Source organism: Schistocerca serialis, chromosome 4 (assembly GCF_023864345.2).
Source record: "Schistocerca serialis cubense isolate TAMUIC-IGC-003099 chromosome 4, iqSchSeri2.2, whole genome shotgun sequence".
NCBI classification, from domain to species: domain Eukaryota; kingdom Metazoa; phylum Arthropoda; class Insecta; order Orthoptera; family Acrididae; genus Schistocerca; species Schistocerca serialis.
Window position 1 is genome coordinate 813,225,901 of NC_064641.1, and position 17,083 is coordinate 813,242,983.

A 17,083-nucleotide genomic window follows, 5' to 3' on the forward strand; every position below is an offset into this window, starting at 1 on the left:
TTTTGTTTCTATTCCTTTGATATATGTTTATTTGATTTGTTTATATATTTAATAATATGTGATAGAGCGTGTTTATGGTCCAGCCGAGAAATACTTATTTAATTTCCAGTTATGTAAATGTAAATCCGGTATTTTGAATGCATTTCATTATGTTTGTGAGTGTGTGTTGGCTTGAAGGCATGGTAGGAGCACTCTAGACAATCACAGCACTCGTTAATGGAGAGATTATGTGGGAGTACGGGGAAGGACACGGGAGAGGACACGAGAGAGTCCTGGACAGTATGGCGCGACGGACGCACGGTCGGGGGAAATCCGTGGAGAGTGGAGCAGTTTGCGCGTGGTCGCGAGAGGTAGAAATATTTCGTAGTGTCCACTTGTACACATTGGAGATTTCCGTGGCTTCTGCAGTGAAGACGTAGTATCCGTTTTGAAGTGAATATCTCGTGAGCTATGTTGTTGCTCATAACTAATTACATGCAGTAGGAATCTGTTGTTTCCCAGTTATTCAACTTATATTTTATTTAATTGCTGGACCATCAACAACAATAAATGCTTGACAGTAATAAGGGGCATACTTAAAGGTACTTATGCAATCGTACTTATCATTTAAAGTCGTTAAAAGAGTACCTGCAGATTTTATTTAATTGCAATCTCTTATTTATAAATTTCTATATGACATTAAAAAATTCGCTATTTTGAGTGATAGGAACCTTCGACCATTCGATTCATGTGTATATTCATATTGTATACTTTAGATACAGCAGTATTTGGCTTGTAAAATGGCAACTACGTAGCCCAGCCCCTAGACCACAAAACCAGCCAAAACTTTTAATATTTCAATTCTGAGTCTGAGGGTGAGTAGTTGAGGGCCATCATTCCACCATTTATACTTGAAAGCCCGCAAATTTTGGAGTGATACAGTCAACTCAGACACTGCTTCCATCAGCTCAGTTTATTAAATGGTTTGAGTCCTATATGGAAGCCTTGTTCGCACTATTAATACGTACCGGAACTTTACCTAATGCATGCCGTTTGTGCATTCAGAGGACAGTTATCATTCTGTACATTCGATTACTCAAGTCGTTTATGCGAACTGCTATCGAAACACTGAAAGTAGGACATTCATATGTTTATTTGGAAAGTTGGCTATAGATTCTGCACACTCAGTGCGAGTCTCAGATATTATTACCGCGAGTAGTAGCGAGCGAACACTTAGGAGTAGTCGGACGCAGCCTGGCGTGAAGAGAAGAGGCGCGTCAGGAGAGGACCTGACCGTGGTAGAGGCGCTAGACGAGATTTTTGTATTAATCGAGATTTTTTGGTAACTGTCCAATAGCAGGAAATTCCAGGAAATGTTAGAATACTGACATTCCGGAATAAGGGTTGTCATAATACACGTTGTACGGCTGCATATAAAATTTTATGCCTAGACAGCCTAGCAATTTTTGGAGAAAAAGTATACATAAAGATTATATTGTCAGAGATAGTGCTTTACACATATCCTTACGACTGTTGTCATAATTATATCTTTTCGTAATAAAACTTTCACCAGGCTAATAATAATAATAATTTGTTATAATAAAACTTTCAACATTCTCTCTCATTTCGATTTCACTGGTCATTTATTAGCTACTTAACTACATAAACGAGACTGAACTTTTGCAGCCGTTTAATGATACCACAATGCAATACATAATAATTGACTGTACTGATGGAACCGTCCTACCATAATCAGGCACAGTAATACCTTCACATAGAAAGACACAATCTCCTATTTTGAACATAGCATGTCTCGTGGTGCTCATGAACTTTACAATAAATAAGGTAAGTGTGGCGCTGGTGGAACACGCACAAACGCCGTATTTGTTTCTTTAGGAGATGTTTCATATTTCACTGTTGTGAAATCGAGATTCACTTCCCCTCTGCACGGTGACTGACTTTAAGTATAGTCGACAAAAAACATCACGTGTTACTTCAGCCGTGAATGCAACTTGTCTTAGGAATGTTTAATTAGATATTGTCTCTTAATAGTGAAAATTTGATGATTGTGTTTTTTTTAATATTTTACTATTTTTTGGACAACTTTAATTGTTCTTAAGAATTTGCTATCCAGGGCGTCAACCATTAAATAGTTTTTGAGTTATTTCTATTGGGGCCTTCAGCCAGCGAATAATTTGAATTCCTGGTCTATAAGGCATTCAGCCGTGAGTGCAACCTGCTGAAGATTTTTTTGAGCAAATTAAGGCAGCTATAGCCATCCATCCAGTTCTCGGAATGCCTGATTTTAGTAAAACATTTATTGTACAAACCGATGCATCTAATGTGGGGATTTCGGCCGTCCTCCTACTGGAGTTCGAGGGTCAAAGGCCGCCATTTGCTTGAGGGTCTCGACGATTAACCAGTGCCGAACGTAAATATTCCGTTTGCGAATGTGAGGCATTGGCCGTCTTGTTCGCGCTGTAGAACAATCGCTATTATCTCAAGCATAGAGTATTTCAATTACAAACCACCAATCAAGCATTAAGCTGAATGCTAGCCATGCCACGTAAAACTGACAGTATCGCCAGGTGAGCAGTATGGATTTCAGCATTTTAGTTCGAGGATAAACATATTAAGAGAATGTGCTCCCGGACGTCATCAGCCGTATGAGCGCTGAATATCCATTTAGTGAGCTCACCCAAGAAATGGAGGAATGCAATTTCAGTTGTGTCGTGTTAGGCGGTATTGCTCTTTTTTTTTTAGTGGCGCTGCCAACCATCAGGGTCAGGACCCCACTTGGGGACCGGTTAAGGAAAGGCTGTCGGCAGGGGGGGGGGGGGGGGGAACTTTGGATGGATACGTCATCAGTAAAGGCATTTTGTGTAAACGGGTAAGAGGTGCCAAGGAGCTGAAGATCTGCCTACCAGCCACCCTGGTACGCTCCGTTTTTGATTACTTTCACAACTCGTTGACTGGCGGGCATTCAGGGATCTATAAAACCTTGCAGAAGAGTGACGAGCATTTGACTTGGCGGTCTATGGACAGAGACAATAGAGACTTGCTCTCTCGGTGTCGTTTGTGTCTTGTGGCCAAACCTAAGAACGCTCTTCAACTGGGTTTCTTGAGTTCTGAGCGGGAATCTTGCCCCAAGGACAAACTCTATATCGATTATGTGGGGCCCTTACCTCCAACCAAAAGAGTCCATCGGTACATATTGGTTATTATTGACGCGTTTTCGAGGTTTACCTGGCTTCTTCCGAGTCGTAACGTGACTACTGCTACTACTATTGTGCATTTAACTAACGTATTTAGTGTTTTTGGACCCCCTAAGCATATCGTTAATGATAATGTGCCGGCGTTTCTTTCGGCTCCCTTCAGGTCTTTCTGTTTCAAAGCGGTGTGAAGCACATGACTACCACTCCGTATTACCCGCAGGGCTCTTTCGCAGAGAGTTATACCATTCAAATAACACATAAATATGTAACAATTTAATAGACATATGATTCTTGAATTTCTTCCATCTCTTTACTGTAAAGATTAATTGACTTTTCAATTCGAAAGTGTGATCTGTAATTGAAAATGATATAGTTTTTGCAGTTAATAGAACGGTTGTTGTACCAATGTAGATTTCCTTTGTGATATAATGTATTTGAATTGGATGAATTCTAACAGGGAAGGTTAGGTAAATTTTGTGTCGTTTATTTAAGAGTAAAATATAATGCCAGTGGTGTCTTTTGACACTTCTGTGTGATGTCACACCGCGTGTGCAACACTTCAGTGTTAGTCATGTTTGGATAGGTGTGATACCTGCAGAGTGAAAAGTTAGATCAGTGTGAGACCAAATTATTAAGTGCGAGGCACAGAGGACATGACAAGTGTGGGAAGACTTACAAGGTTCCAGGAACACTAAGGACTTGCCTCATAAATGATCATTGCTAGTTCGTATATAGTAAATTTGCTAGTAGCATTGTCCCAGACATCTAAGACATCATCCCTAAATATCTGATGCAATGTAGGACTGTTCATTTCCCTTCAAACTAGAAATATTGTAAACCTTACCCAGTGACTGAGTACATTATTCTAAATAATAATTTTATATGTTAAAGGTTTAGTTCCCAGACCGCATGATACACGAACGTCGGTTTCACCTTGCATAGGGTCCCTGACCATCCCTGCTACAGAAAATAGTTGATTAACAAAGGAAAATCTTAAAGAGAGTAGTACTGCACGTTTGATTATCATTTTAAATTGTGATTGAAACATATCATTAATGACGTCTCTGTAAGTTCACTATTTTTTCTTAATTATCAGGGGCCAGGCACAGTATTACAGTTTAAATGAGACGTAACGTAACATTAGTTAAAGTATAACTGAGCAATTACTATTCACACTAAAGGAGAAATGAATTTTGCACTCGTTTTGTCTTGGAGAATTTATGAGAGTGTTGTAATTTTGATGGCTTATTTGGTATTTATTCCTTGAAGGACGTGCAAATTACGTAAGACTGGTAAATTCATTGTGCTTACCTCGCACATTGTATGTACATGTAACTAAGCGTTACTGTGAGGATACTTAATTCTTGCTGTGATATAACGCTTTCATCTGTCGATGACTTTCAGATTACTACTTTCAGTTTTATTCATAGTTTAAAGCAATTAGTAACATTTTCTCTCTGTTGTTTTGCAGCTTGATGTTGTGACGTTAATGTGTATGAGAACATTCTAGTTTCACTCATTTAATTAAACGATTATGTAATTATCACTGTTGTGTTTATCGATTAGATAGTGAGCAGACATTGTGCAGTTGGACTAGTAAACGATTAACTGTTTAAAATAAAATTCATTTCATTTTATTATGGGTTAATCGAAATTTCATGGGACCCCTATCCGATTACTACATTACCATGTGTGATCGCACTGTTTTATAGACGTTATTAAAACTTCATATTGAAACAGAGAATATGGAGTTAGTTTTAAGAATAACTAAATTGTTTGCCATTTCAGAAAAGACTGACTTAAAATTTTTTAATAGGATTAACCTCCATTGTTATTGTCAGTAATTTCGTGTTACTGACTAATAAGAGTGGAGTTTACAAACGTTCAGAAGTTATTTATTTGTCATGCTGTAAAACTTGGCAGTTCTAAAGCGGAAGTATAAACGGAACTGGCCAACTCCTAATTTCGTTTCAGATGTGCGCCTTAAAAGAATTCCGACTCGGTTCCACTCGTGGTAAAGGACTGTTAAGGGTTCCTCGGTAGGTAAGCGCGCGTGCGGCTTTCTGCCTGCCCGCTCAGACAGTGGCCGGGAGCTTAGCGGAATTTAGCAGTAGCGTCACCGTTTCCATGGCGACGGACGCCTTGCTAATTACAGGGTGCCGTCCGCCAGCCCTCAGATAACAGACGCTGCGCCGCCACACTGCTAATCGCTGTGCGCTGCTTACAGCGTCTGCCAGAGGCGCCGCCACGGCTGTTTCTTCTACCACCGAGTTGGTGGCCAACACGAAACCGGCTCGGAATGTACGCAGTCGATAAATGTTATCTTCTTTCCAGGTCTGACAGGAAACGTTCCTAATGATCAACGTAAACCGGTACCGGAAATGCTAGTTGTATTAGCTAATTGAAGGAGATAAAAGATATAAGCATTGTAAATTTTGAACATCGGTATAATTCATGTCTCAGCACGTCAAGGAAAGCTATATAACGTAATTAAGAGATTTAAAGATTGTAGCGATAGCAGGTAAACTGAGCCTGCGGAAAATTAAGCAATTAATGGTTGGATAAAATTATAAAATGTTACAAAAAATCTTTCAAGTTTCAATAAAAGTCATAATTTATTTTAATTATATTTCTGTTACCAATTTATCGATATTTTTCAAGCATTGTCTACAGAGACATACATACTAGCAACAGGATCGTCAACGTCAGTAGCTAAACATTTTAATTAAGTATTCAGTATGAAAATCTTACAAGCTGCTTACCTGCAAAGTATAATGAGATCTACATCTATTTGAAATGGTATTAATATGAACCCGCATTAATAATGGAGAATCCAAAACCCACAACTCTTGAGGATAATACATTCGTGTTGTGGTCGATGTTTTCCCACGTTAGAGGATAATGCATTTGTCTTGTGATCGTTGTTTGCTCACGTTAGCTAGTTCATGCTTAAACTTTTTTCATGTCGTCTTTGTTGATAACAAACGAAAGTGTTTATTGAACGTTGTTTATTGCTATTCAGTAGAGAAATAATAATCGGAGAAATGCACTGAAATATTGCTCTGCAGTCTTGCTAGTCTCATGCTGGGCCAGAACAATACACCACCATCCTGAAAACTTCGGACATCTGTAGCTCTCGCGGTATCTTCTTGCTACACCATGCGATATGATGCATAAACAGTGGATCAGAGCCCGTTCTGGAACAGTTCCCCCACTGTTTACTTTTTGTAAGCAAACTGACCAGTTGCTATACCATTGCTTTGTAAACAAACCAATGCAATTTAGCAATATTTATTTAGAGCCTAATTAATTACCAAATGCTCTTAGCTTAGTGACGTGAACGTAAGAAAACCGCCCATTGGTCTGTGATCTTATATACAAGTAAAAAGGCAACAAGAACTTTTAGCGTAATGCAAACAAACCATTTATATGTGACATTAATAGGTTTATGCAAGTCTAACTTGTGATCAAATGCTTTTAACCTAACCTTAATAACCACAACTTATGGCCGAAAACAGTCGCTTACCCTATCCTACTGCTATCCTCCCCGTTTTGGCCAATATTTTTCAGGGTGTGGTAATCCTGTGATGGACTTAGCATTCGTGTTCTGTACATTCGTCATTTCAGTGACAGCAGCAAATTCAGGTATCTGCCATATTGTTTTTGCAGTTTGCAACAGATTACTTTTGCCCTATGACATTTTCTCAGGCACGCCAAGATACGACACTATTTGCAATATTGAAGCTGTTTGTAACAAGTTGATCGATTTTCTCCCAGCATTCCAAAGAGTCAGGTTAATATTAGTTTCTAAATGTCTAACAACTACCGCCACAGTCTGGTATAGCAAGAATTAAGGCGATTTATTAAACGCAGTAGCTTATAGAGAAACACGTAAGATACAAGGCAGTACATGTTGTGCGTGGCACTGAACACAGTGAGTGAACAACAGTTATCAGGTTGAAGAACAGGCCGAGCACTTATCTGTGATCGCTTAAATAATAGATTTTCACCACAGTCCGCCAATGGGCAAACCCAAGTGGCTCATGAGTGAAGATACATCAGGCTGCATTATTTAAACAAACTTGCTGATCTCCCAATATTTTAAGATTTAACCAGCAGTAAATTCAAGTGATATTTACAGTTTCATGGCAATTGAAAACAATGTTAATGATTTCTTCCAGGATATCCAGAAATAGCGTAATATTCAACACTCAGCACTGTGCACCAAATACACTCTTGCTGTGTACCAAGTATATTTTACAGTTACAGGAATTCACCCCTGCATTATTAGTTTACGGAAACGTGTCACTATAAGTCCGCATTAGAGTACCATGACACAAGCAGATGACAGTGGGATTGGACATAATGGCAGAAAACGCATGTATACACACACACACACACAACACATACACACACACATGTAAACACAAAAACATGCACATAAACAGCACTAAACTACACTGCAAGCAATTTACCAAACTCAAGCTGCTACCACCACAACTAGGATAGAAATATGAGAGCCTGAAACCTCATTTTAAACAAGGAAAAGAGTGTGGAAGCTATTCCTCCATGCAGTGTAATCGTATCGCTCTGTTCAGCACTGACCAAAAGTCACATGTGCCTTCTGTACGACAACTGCTGCTGTCAACTAAAAGCTCATCACAGCACCTAACCTACATAAGCATATTAAGAAGCTGAGGTCACACTCTTATCGCCAACTCGCACTCAAAATTCAGCAAGAGAATAAGCAAGTTTCCATAACACTGTCCAGTCTCCCAATCAAGCCTTTGTTATATACTTCCGTTCATAATATGACAGTTAAATGAGTTACGATGGCTTACATACCTTTCTTGTGTAATTCTATTAAAGTCTTATCTTTTCTCAACACAGGTAATCTTCAATGTGCATTAAAGAAACAGATACTACAGAGCAGATACTACATGCAGCCGTTCTACATTATAATGAGTAATAATGGCTACGCCAGTGTCACTGCACTAGCACACTGTAGGCAACATGGGATGTTCTGACTTCAAACACAGCCTTGTGTAATTCACTTAATCTCAGTATGTCTAGTGTGCTATACACACAAGTATACTCATTATAGAACTCCGCATCGCTTCTAAGCTGCAAGTCCCCAGTCAGTCTAGTGAGATATTCTTTTAATAGACATGCCGTAATGGGGCATTAAAATCTGTACCAGGCGCCCTCCTCTATGCATGTTGATCTGCATCATATATATGGCACGAAAAGTTGAATAAATAATTAACTCTTAACAATTTTACACGCAGAACAATGAGATATATAGCGTTTTAGTGCATTGTGCATGTTCCTCATACACTGTTCGACAGAATCAGGGCAGGATTAGCAGATATCTCTTCCATCTGCGGCCTGGAAGTAATTTCATTAATAGAAATCTGTTTAAGTCTCTTAGACATATCGGTTCATTTCTTAAGTTCTGAGGAATAACAGGGCAGTATTTGTAGCAACAGGTTATGATGCTTTTTTAATGAAACCTTCAGAATGGCAAGATGTGTAGTGTCCAATCCAACACATGCTGATACAATTTATCCATTCCTCTTTCAGGAAATCTTTACTAAAGTCGTATCGTCTACATTAGTCTATCTCAGCCCCATTCAGAGTACCACAGCAGTGTACCACTTTTCATCGTGTTCTTGCCATTAACAGATGGTCCATTAGAACTTCAGCCTTCGATATATAGAATTTGCTTCTCCAACGTCCATGTCCCAATTCTGAAATACAATTTGCTTACTGCATCGCCAACTTCTGTATACCTGATTCTTAAATGCAAACTGCTTACCATTGTCATCCTTCCTATTTATGTTATTCTTACATTATCAAAATTTGGCTATTATCTGAAAGTAGTAATTTATAGTTGTTATTTGCACACTCGTAGATTCATTTCATAACTATAAAACTGCCTGTTTACACGACTTCTACATGATAGTGAAGAACAGCTATACACTATAATAATTCATTCACAACTGATACCAGCACACGAAGCCAACCCTCCGATAGATTTAAGGTTTGTTTGGTGATGTATATCTTCGCTCACATAGGCAGTGCACTTATGTGAAGTATCACTAATTTTGGAATCAAAGCACTTATTCCGAAAGACAGAAGCAAATTGTAATTTAGATGAGAGATGGCATGTGGATGGTGTTTATCTGGTATACACACACGTGGACTATCAACATATCGAATTCTCACACAGTTTCTTAGTTGAATACAGTTTCTTTAAAGTCTGTCAGTAGTCTTTCACGAGAAATACGCCACCATTTTTTTTTGAGTGAGGTGTACCAACATAATACGATCCCTTCAGGATTATATAGAGCTTCCAACACTACCTACACACTCGACCATTTGTAGCGAAGTGGCAAGTTAGAAGGTCGGCCAAAACCAGTCACATAACGCGATTTTATAAGTAGCAATGTTTTGTAAACCACTTCCTTCTTGGATGGACAATCTTGGATAGATTATGTTCCCTTGCGGTTTCTACAAACGAATCCGAGCCTAACATTTGCTTTCGACTGATGCATCATACTTCATCTTCTGCAGTTGCTCATTCCTAGGTATTTTGTTGTAGTTAAGCTCCAGTCATAGTATAATGACAGAGTCTCGGGGCACTCACTTGCCCGTGGGGTTAGAAATTGCCAGAAAAAGGCGGAAGAATAAGAAGCGATCTGCTACTTGAGGATGCTGAAGGCAATGTAAACCAATGTACTTAAGTTACAAAAAGTGTATCTACAGCACACGTGGCCTTTAATGCAAATAAGAGTCATGAAGTTTTTCCCATTTGCAAAGGGTTCCGGACTAGTCCACCATTCACACTGCTGGAAAGGTATTGCCAAGGGACGATGACCATGAGCTGAAAATGCAGTAACCAAAGGGTAACATTTTATCAACTGGGGCGCGGAACGTGACAGAAAAGCTAGACAATCTAAAAAGGGGAATGCTGATACTCAATCTAAATATAGTGGGGACAGAGAAGTGAAATGGATGAAAGGCAAGGATTTCAGGTCCGACAAATATAGTGTAATATTAAAAGCAACAGAAAATGGTTCGATAGTAGTATGCTCCGTCATGTATAGGAAGGTAGGAGGAGAGTAACTTACTGTGAGCAGTTTAGTGACAGGACTGTTATCATCATATTCGGCATGAAACCAAAGCCGACAACAATAGCTCAGATATCCACGCCGACACCGGGGACAGTAGATGGAGGAAGTATATTACGGTACGGAACAGATCGTTCAGTCTGTGAAGGGAAATGAAAATCTAAAAATCATGGGTGATTGAAATGCAGTTGAAAGGGGAGGTATAGAAGAAAGACTTATGGGTAAATATAGGTTTGGGAGGAGAAATGAGAGAGGAGTACAACTAACTGAGTTCTCCCAATGCACTTCAGTTAGTAATAAGAAATACACTGTTCTTAAGTGCTTTAAAAATCTTTTACGGAATAAGGTGTCAGAATTAAGGTGAATAATGCACTCATACCAGTCCTTGACGTAACAAACCTGTTACGTCATTTTAATAACGGGTGGTTCTTACTTACAGCACACATTTGTAAACTAGGAAATTTTTCTAAAAGAGAAACCAAGAAGACTCGAACCATACGAGGGTAGCTCTTTGACTACAAGTAAAAGGAGCAGATAATTTCAATCAATCTTTTATAACGAATGAACTCGTCTGTTATGTTGCATAAGAGTCAATTTTTTAATGTAAAATTTTAGGTTATATTTCATAAAGGAATTTTGATTTGAAGCAATCGTTTTTGAGAATATCGAGTTGTCGCTATTAATCTAAGGTTATCGAATAGAGGGGCGATTTCAGTATAATTTTACAGTTTCAATACATATACAAAATCATGGAAACCGAAATAGTTTTTCCATATTCGCATTATGAAATCAGTAAACGAATCCACGCATAACCGTTACACATTTTTTTTTCAGTTGCAGTAAAACATAGGGTCATACATAATAATACGAATAGTATTAAGGCCCGCATCCCGCGGTCGTGGGGTAGCGTTCTCGCTTCCCACGCCCGGGTTCCCGGGTTCGATTCCCGGCGGGGTCAGGGATTTTCTCTGCCTCGTGATGGCTGGGTGTTGTGTGCTGTCCTTAGGTTAGTTAGGTTTAAGTAGTTCTAAGTTCTAGGGGACTGATGACCATGGATGTTAAGTCCCATAGTGCTCAGAGCCATTTTTAATAGTATTAAGCATCGCTAATGTAACAATCAGAAGACAGACATAAGTAAACATGACAGCAACTACTTTTCACCTACGCAAGCATACGGTTCGTTTAAAGCGAATGCATGTCACCGTTCGTCCCCTTGGGGGAATATAGTTAGGTTCCGGGACATAAAAGAAATGAACGGGTCTGTGAACGGATGACCAGAGGGGTTAAGGCAAGTGTTCCAGAGAAGTGGAGCTGTCGATTTTGAGTTCTGGTCCAGCACAAATTTTCATGTGCATTCCAACACCCAAATCAGCTACGTCATACCGATTTCCCTTATATCTACGGTTACATTATAGCTATTTGAAGTGAGGGGGAGGTACAGGTGCGTGATCTCAGTGAGGAATTGTTGGAGCGGAAGTTAAGTGCAGAAATTAATTTTGTGAAGGCAACAAGGACGTTCTCAATAGCCGATCAGAAACGAAAATTAACTATAGAACAGGAACTCTAAGTAGACCATGAAAAAACGGTCATGTTCGACAGTTTATATTGATGCTTTGTGCGTTCCCAGCTCTCGCCATATGATGGTGTGTTCAGCATTCCCGACTTTGGTCGTATTTGTGGTTCGAGTGTTATGGTGTGGTAAGGCGTAATGTTGTATGATTGCACTGCCTTTCAAATCTTTGCAAACGGTACACTCACCTGAACTTCTTCCCCATGTGCGTCATATCGGGGCTATGTTCGGCACTGACTACATTTTTATGGGTGACAATGCACTGCCGCATCGGATATCGCACATGGAACAAGAGAGTATTCGCTGAATGAAGTGGGATGATCGTTCCCCCGACTTAAATTTCTCCGAGCATGTGTTGAATGCGTTGGGGAGACCTATTGCAACACGTTTACATGCACTGACCACCATCTAGTCGTTGTCAGTAACACTCGTGGAGGAATAGAGCGTCCTACCGCAAGAATTCTTTACCAACATCGAGGCCAGAACGTTGCAGAACATGCGTTACCGTCCGTGTTAATCACACAGTCCATTAAAAACAACGTCCCGCGCTGTGTTATGCCCATGGTACCGTCGTGGCCCATCGCGAGGTTGACCTTACTCCATCTTCGATCGGATTTCTATATCTCGCCATAAATTCCACCAAGGATATTAGAGAGATTCTGGAGCAGCTAGTATTAATGATGCGCGACGGTGGCGCTAGAGAGATGACAGACAGACACATTGACGGAGAAACAAGATTGGCACGCAAAGTGAATTAGAGACAGAGAAAGCGCGACCACAGAATGAATGCCTCCACACGTTGATAAAAGGCGCAGCCTTAGCGGAACTAACAGTACGCTGTGTCCCTGTGTGTGGTGGATAGGAAGTCGACTGTACCGGTTGGGTCCTACTACACTGAATGGAATACGATAGTGTCGCAGTGTCTGCAAGCGACGAGTGTTAGCTTGGCTCAGTAGCACGAGTCGGTCGCACTTCCAGCAAAGCAGTTGCTGTTTACCTCCCACTGAACTCAATATTCCGGAGATGTATAGTGAAAAATGTTATTGGTCCAACTGTGTGGAACGCGCTGCTTTTGAAGGGTCTTGTGATGTTACTAATGTGTATGAGAATGGTATTCCAGCATGAGCGACGATGGACGCGGTGAAAGTTTTACATACTATGAGCACTCATTCTGCTCCAAAAAACTGTATTGAAGCGAACGTTTATGAAGTTCGCCGTACTGCTTGCCGGACATTTATTACTTCCAGTGCTCGCATAGTAACATGACGGAAAGACTTACTTAAGGTTGAAGCATGTAGTGCATCAAGCAATTGATGAGCTGTTTATTCGTATTTAAATTTGTCATCTAAGCGTCTTTTCTTGTTAAGTAGGTCTTTTGGTAATTTGAATTCCTAGTTTTAATCTGCCCCAAGTAGATGAGGTGCTATGTTTGTTTAAATATTTAAATTTGTTGGTTGTTTGGCAGTTAACTTGTCTAGCTCCTTCTCTAGCTAAGTGACATTTCTGGGTAAATTAAAAGCATTATCATTAAATCAGCTACATAAACCAGGCTCTGGTCTTATTAAAGGCCAAGATATTTTATTCACGTGGCTTCGTTATTTTAAGTATTTATCAGTTGTTGTAGGAGCTTTTATTACCACGTGGAGAAATTGTGTCGTTGTGAGAACGACCAAAGAACCATATAGGTGGTACGTAGATGTGGTACAAGCCGATCTCGCAGTCTAAAGTTAAGCAGTCATTCATTTGGTATCGAGGCGACTGATATTTACTTATTGAAAATGGAATTGTCCTGATTACTACTACAATGCTTTCTTTCAAACTATGTAGTGTGTTGATATTTTTGAATACTTGTTTTCTTAAAATCTATAGTAAAATTTACCTAAGGAAAATTTTATTCTATCGCAAGCGTTTTAAAGTTGATGCTTTAACCTGACGTAAAGTTACCTAATTCTTTTCAAATTTATTTTAAAAAAATGGTTCAAATGGCTCTGAGCACTATGGGACTTAACATCTGAGGTCAACAGACCCCTAGAACTTAGAACTACTTAAACCTAACTAACCTATATACATCACACACATCCATGTCCGAGGCAGGATTCGAACATGCGACCGTAGCAGTGTCGCGGTTCTGGACTGAAGCGTCTAGAACAGCTCGGCCACCGCGGGCGACATTTATTTTTATTGCAAGGTTCTGCGCAGATACAAATTTGTACTCTTACAGTTTTGCGAGTAAAAGAATGCGTTGCTTAGAATCCAATAGATGCCCATAGCTGTGATTTGAAATTACCAGCCTCTGAGTATTTGGTAACATAAAAACGTGTTTTACAATAGTGCTTAACATTTATTGTCCCAGCACCTCTCTTGCTCGCCAAGCTTGGAACTAACGTTTGGTATAAAATTAATTAGAGTTTGTCTAAAACTTTGTGAAATAACTTACATTTTACAGTCTTTTTCTAAAGGACCGTTTCCAAAGTTTCATTTATGTCCGTCTCTTTGGGTATTTCTTTCTGTTACCATATGTACTATGCTGCAGCAGTTCACTCTGTACATAGACGGAGCTTAATCGAGCTGAGTTACTTCACAGTGGCACAGCAAGCGAAAGTTACTTTCTTGCACACCAGCTTATAGGGGAATTTTCTTAACGCTGAAGTAAAAATTTTAGATTCAAAGGTTAAGAAAGAGATATCTGACATTGTCACTCGACGGCTGTAGTGACGTTATGGAGATGAATGCTCGAATCCAGGATAAGGCGCCTCAATAGAAGTGTGCATATTACGGACGGTCTTATTATTAAAAGACTAAAACTTCCGAGCTAGAGTCCAGCAACATATGAGTATGTCTTCGTCCTACTCCATAAGCAGTGTGCAAAAATGAGGACGACATCCGGTAACTTCGTTTATTCCTTCAATTGTAGTACAAAATAGTGGTGACTGTGAAACCAGAAAATACCTTCTAATACGTAGCCCCAACGACTATCAGTTGCTGGGCGTGGTAGCCGCGGCCTCTCAGGCGCCTTGTCACGGATTGCGCCACTCTCCCTTCGGAGGATCGAGTCCTCCCTCGGGAATGGGAGTGTATGTTGTCCTTAGCGTAAGTTAGTTTAAGTTTAACTACGCCTAGGGTCGAATGACCTCAGCAGTTTGGTCCCATACTCCTTACCAAAATATCCAATTTTCCGACGTTCACATTTTCGTACTTGGACATGGTAGTGGACACTGCAAAGTATTCTTGAGTGTTCATAATATGATATTGGTTGTTAAACTTCTGAGGCATTTCTCAGTGAAGGGGAAACTTACGAAGTTGCTCGCGTTATTTCATATTAGGTAACAGATGGCACTGTAATTAGAAAACGGCATGAATTGTAGTGCTGCAAGTGTTTACCAATACTGAAGACTGGAGAGTGGTGAGGGATTGCTGACTGAGCAGTGAAGTACAGAGAAGGAAACGGCACGGAGGACGGAAAATGGAAAGTAGCGCCACCGTTTATATCGGACCACGGTTTGTCTGCTCCTTTACGTCGATTTAATTACTTGCGACGGCGAACGCGTTAAGACCCACGATAGTTCCTCCCAAACCGCGCCTATTAAGTCGGATGTCTGCGATGTAGCAGTCCTACGCCTACCTCTCCTTTATTGAGCTGCTATTTGAATCTTGAAAGTCTTTTGGGGTTTGCTGCCGGGTCCTAAAATCAACTTGACTCGATATTTCGGCGATCCAACTGTTCGCCATCTTCAGGAAATGCTGCTTCTGCTGATGAGTCCCGCTGAGAACAGCGGGACTCATCAGCAGAAGCAGCATTTCCTGAAGATGGCGAACAGTTGGATCGCCGAAATATCGAGTTAAGTTGATTTTAGGATCCGGCAGCAAACCCGAAAAGCTCTTTCAAGACTTATTACGCCGGGAAAGCCTACGTAGTCACATATTTGAATCTTACCAGACAAACATTAGGTGTCTAATCTGCGTTTACAGGTGTATCTCCATTATTCTGTCACTGAATAGGTACCTACGACCCTATCTCTGCGAAAGATCTTCGTCCTTCTCACGCTGTTAATTACATTGCCCCAATATGGTGAGGGCTGTTAGAAAGCATATTACTGTCCATCGTTTTTGTACAACAATTGAAAACACATTGATAGAGGTAAACCGCATGAACTTGTTGATAAGCGCACTGGACTTAAAATTAGTCAGCCATAAAGATATACAGGGTGTTTCAAATAGAATATACATATTTGAATGCATATATGTATTAAACTTAAGACCTACGAATATGAAACTTGACACACGTATTTAAGAACCTCTGAAGTTCAGATTACAGATGTTTAATATGTTCTCCATCACCGACTCGAGAAATATCACACTGATACACAAATTCCTCCCATAGTATGGCAAGCATTTCCTTCGTGACTGATGTTTTGGCAGTACGGATACAGTTCTTCAGCTCTTCCAGGTTCTGTGGGAGTGGTGGTACATAAACATTATCTTTAACGAAACACCACAGGAAAAAGTCAGAGTGGCAAACCCGGTGACCGTGGAGCCCAGCCGAGACTTGCTAAGTCGCCAGCTCCACTCCGACCAACCCAATGGTTAGGCAGAATTTCATCCAGATATTCACGCACTTGGCGACTCCAGTGAGTGAGCGCCCCACCTTGTAGAAAAAGGAAGTGTTGTTCCTCCAGGCTCGGAAACAACCAGTTTTGTAGCATAGCGAAATACAGCTGACCGTTTCCATTAAAAGAGAATGGGCCGTACACAGATGGTCGGGATATGGCACAAAACACATTGACTTTGGGCGAATCTCGTACATGTTCGATAGCTGCATGTGTGTTCTGTAGGCCCCAAATTCGAACATTGTTTTTGTTTACCTGAGCACTAACATGGAAAGTCGATTCATCACTGAACACGATACGTCGTGCGAAAATGTTATCATCGTCAATAGCATCAAGAATACCGTTACAAAATGCCACACGTTTGCATTTGTCATCGAAACGCAGAGCTTGTAATAAATGTAACTTCTACGGCTTCATAACCAACCGACGTATCAAAACAAGCCAAATTGTTGTTGTAGGCATCTGTAACTCCCGACTGGAACGACCGGTTGATTTTGAAGGACTACGTTGAAAAGCAGTTTGAATTCGTGCAACATTTTCTTCAGGAACACGAGGGCGGCGAGGACTCTTTCCTTTATA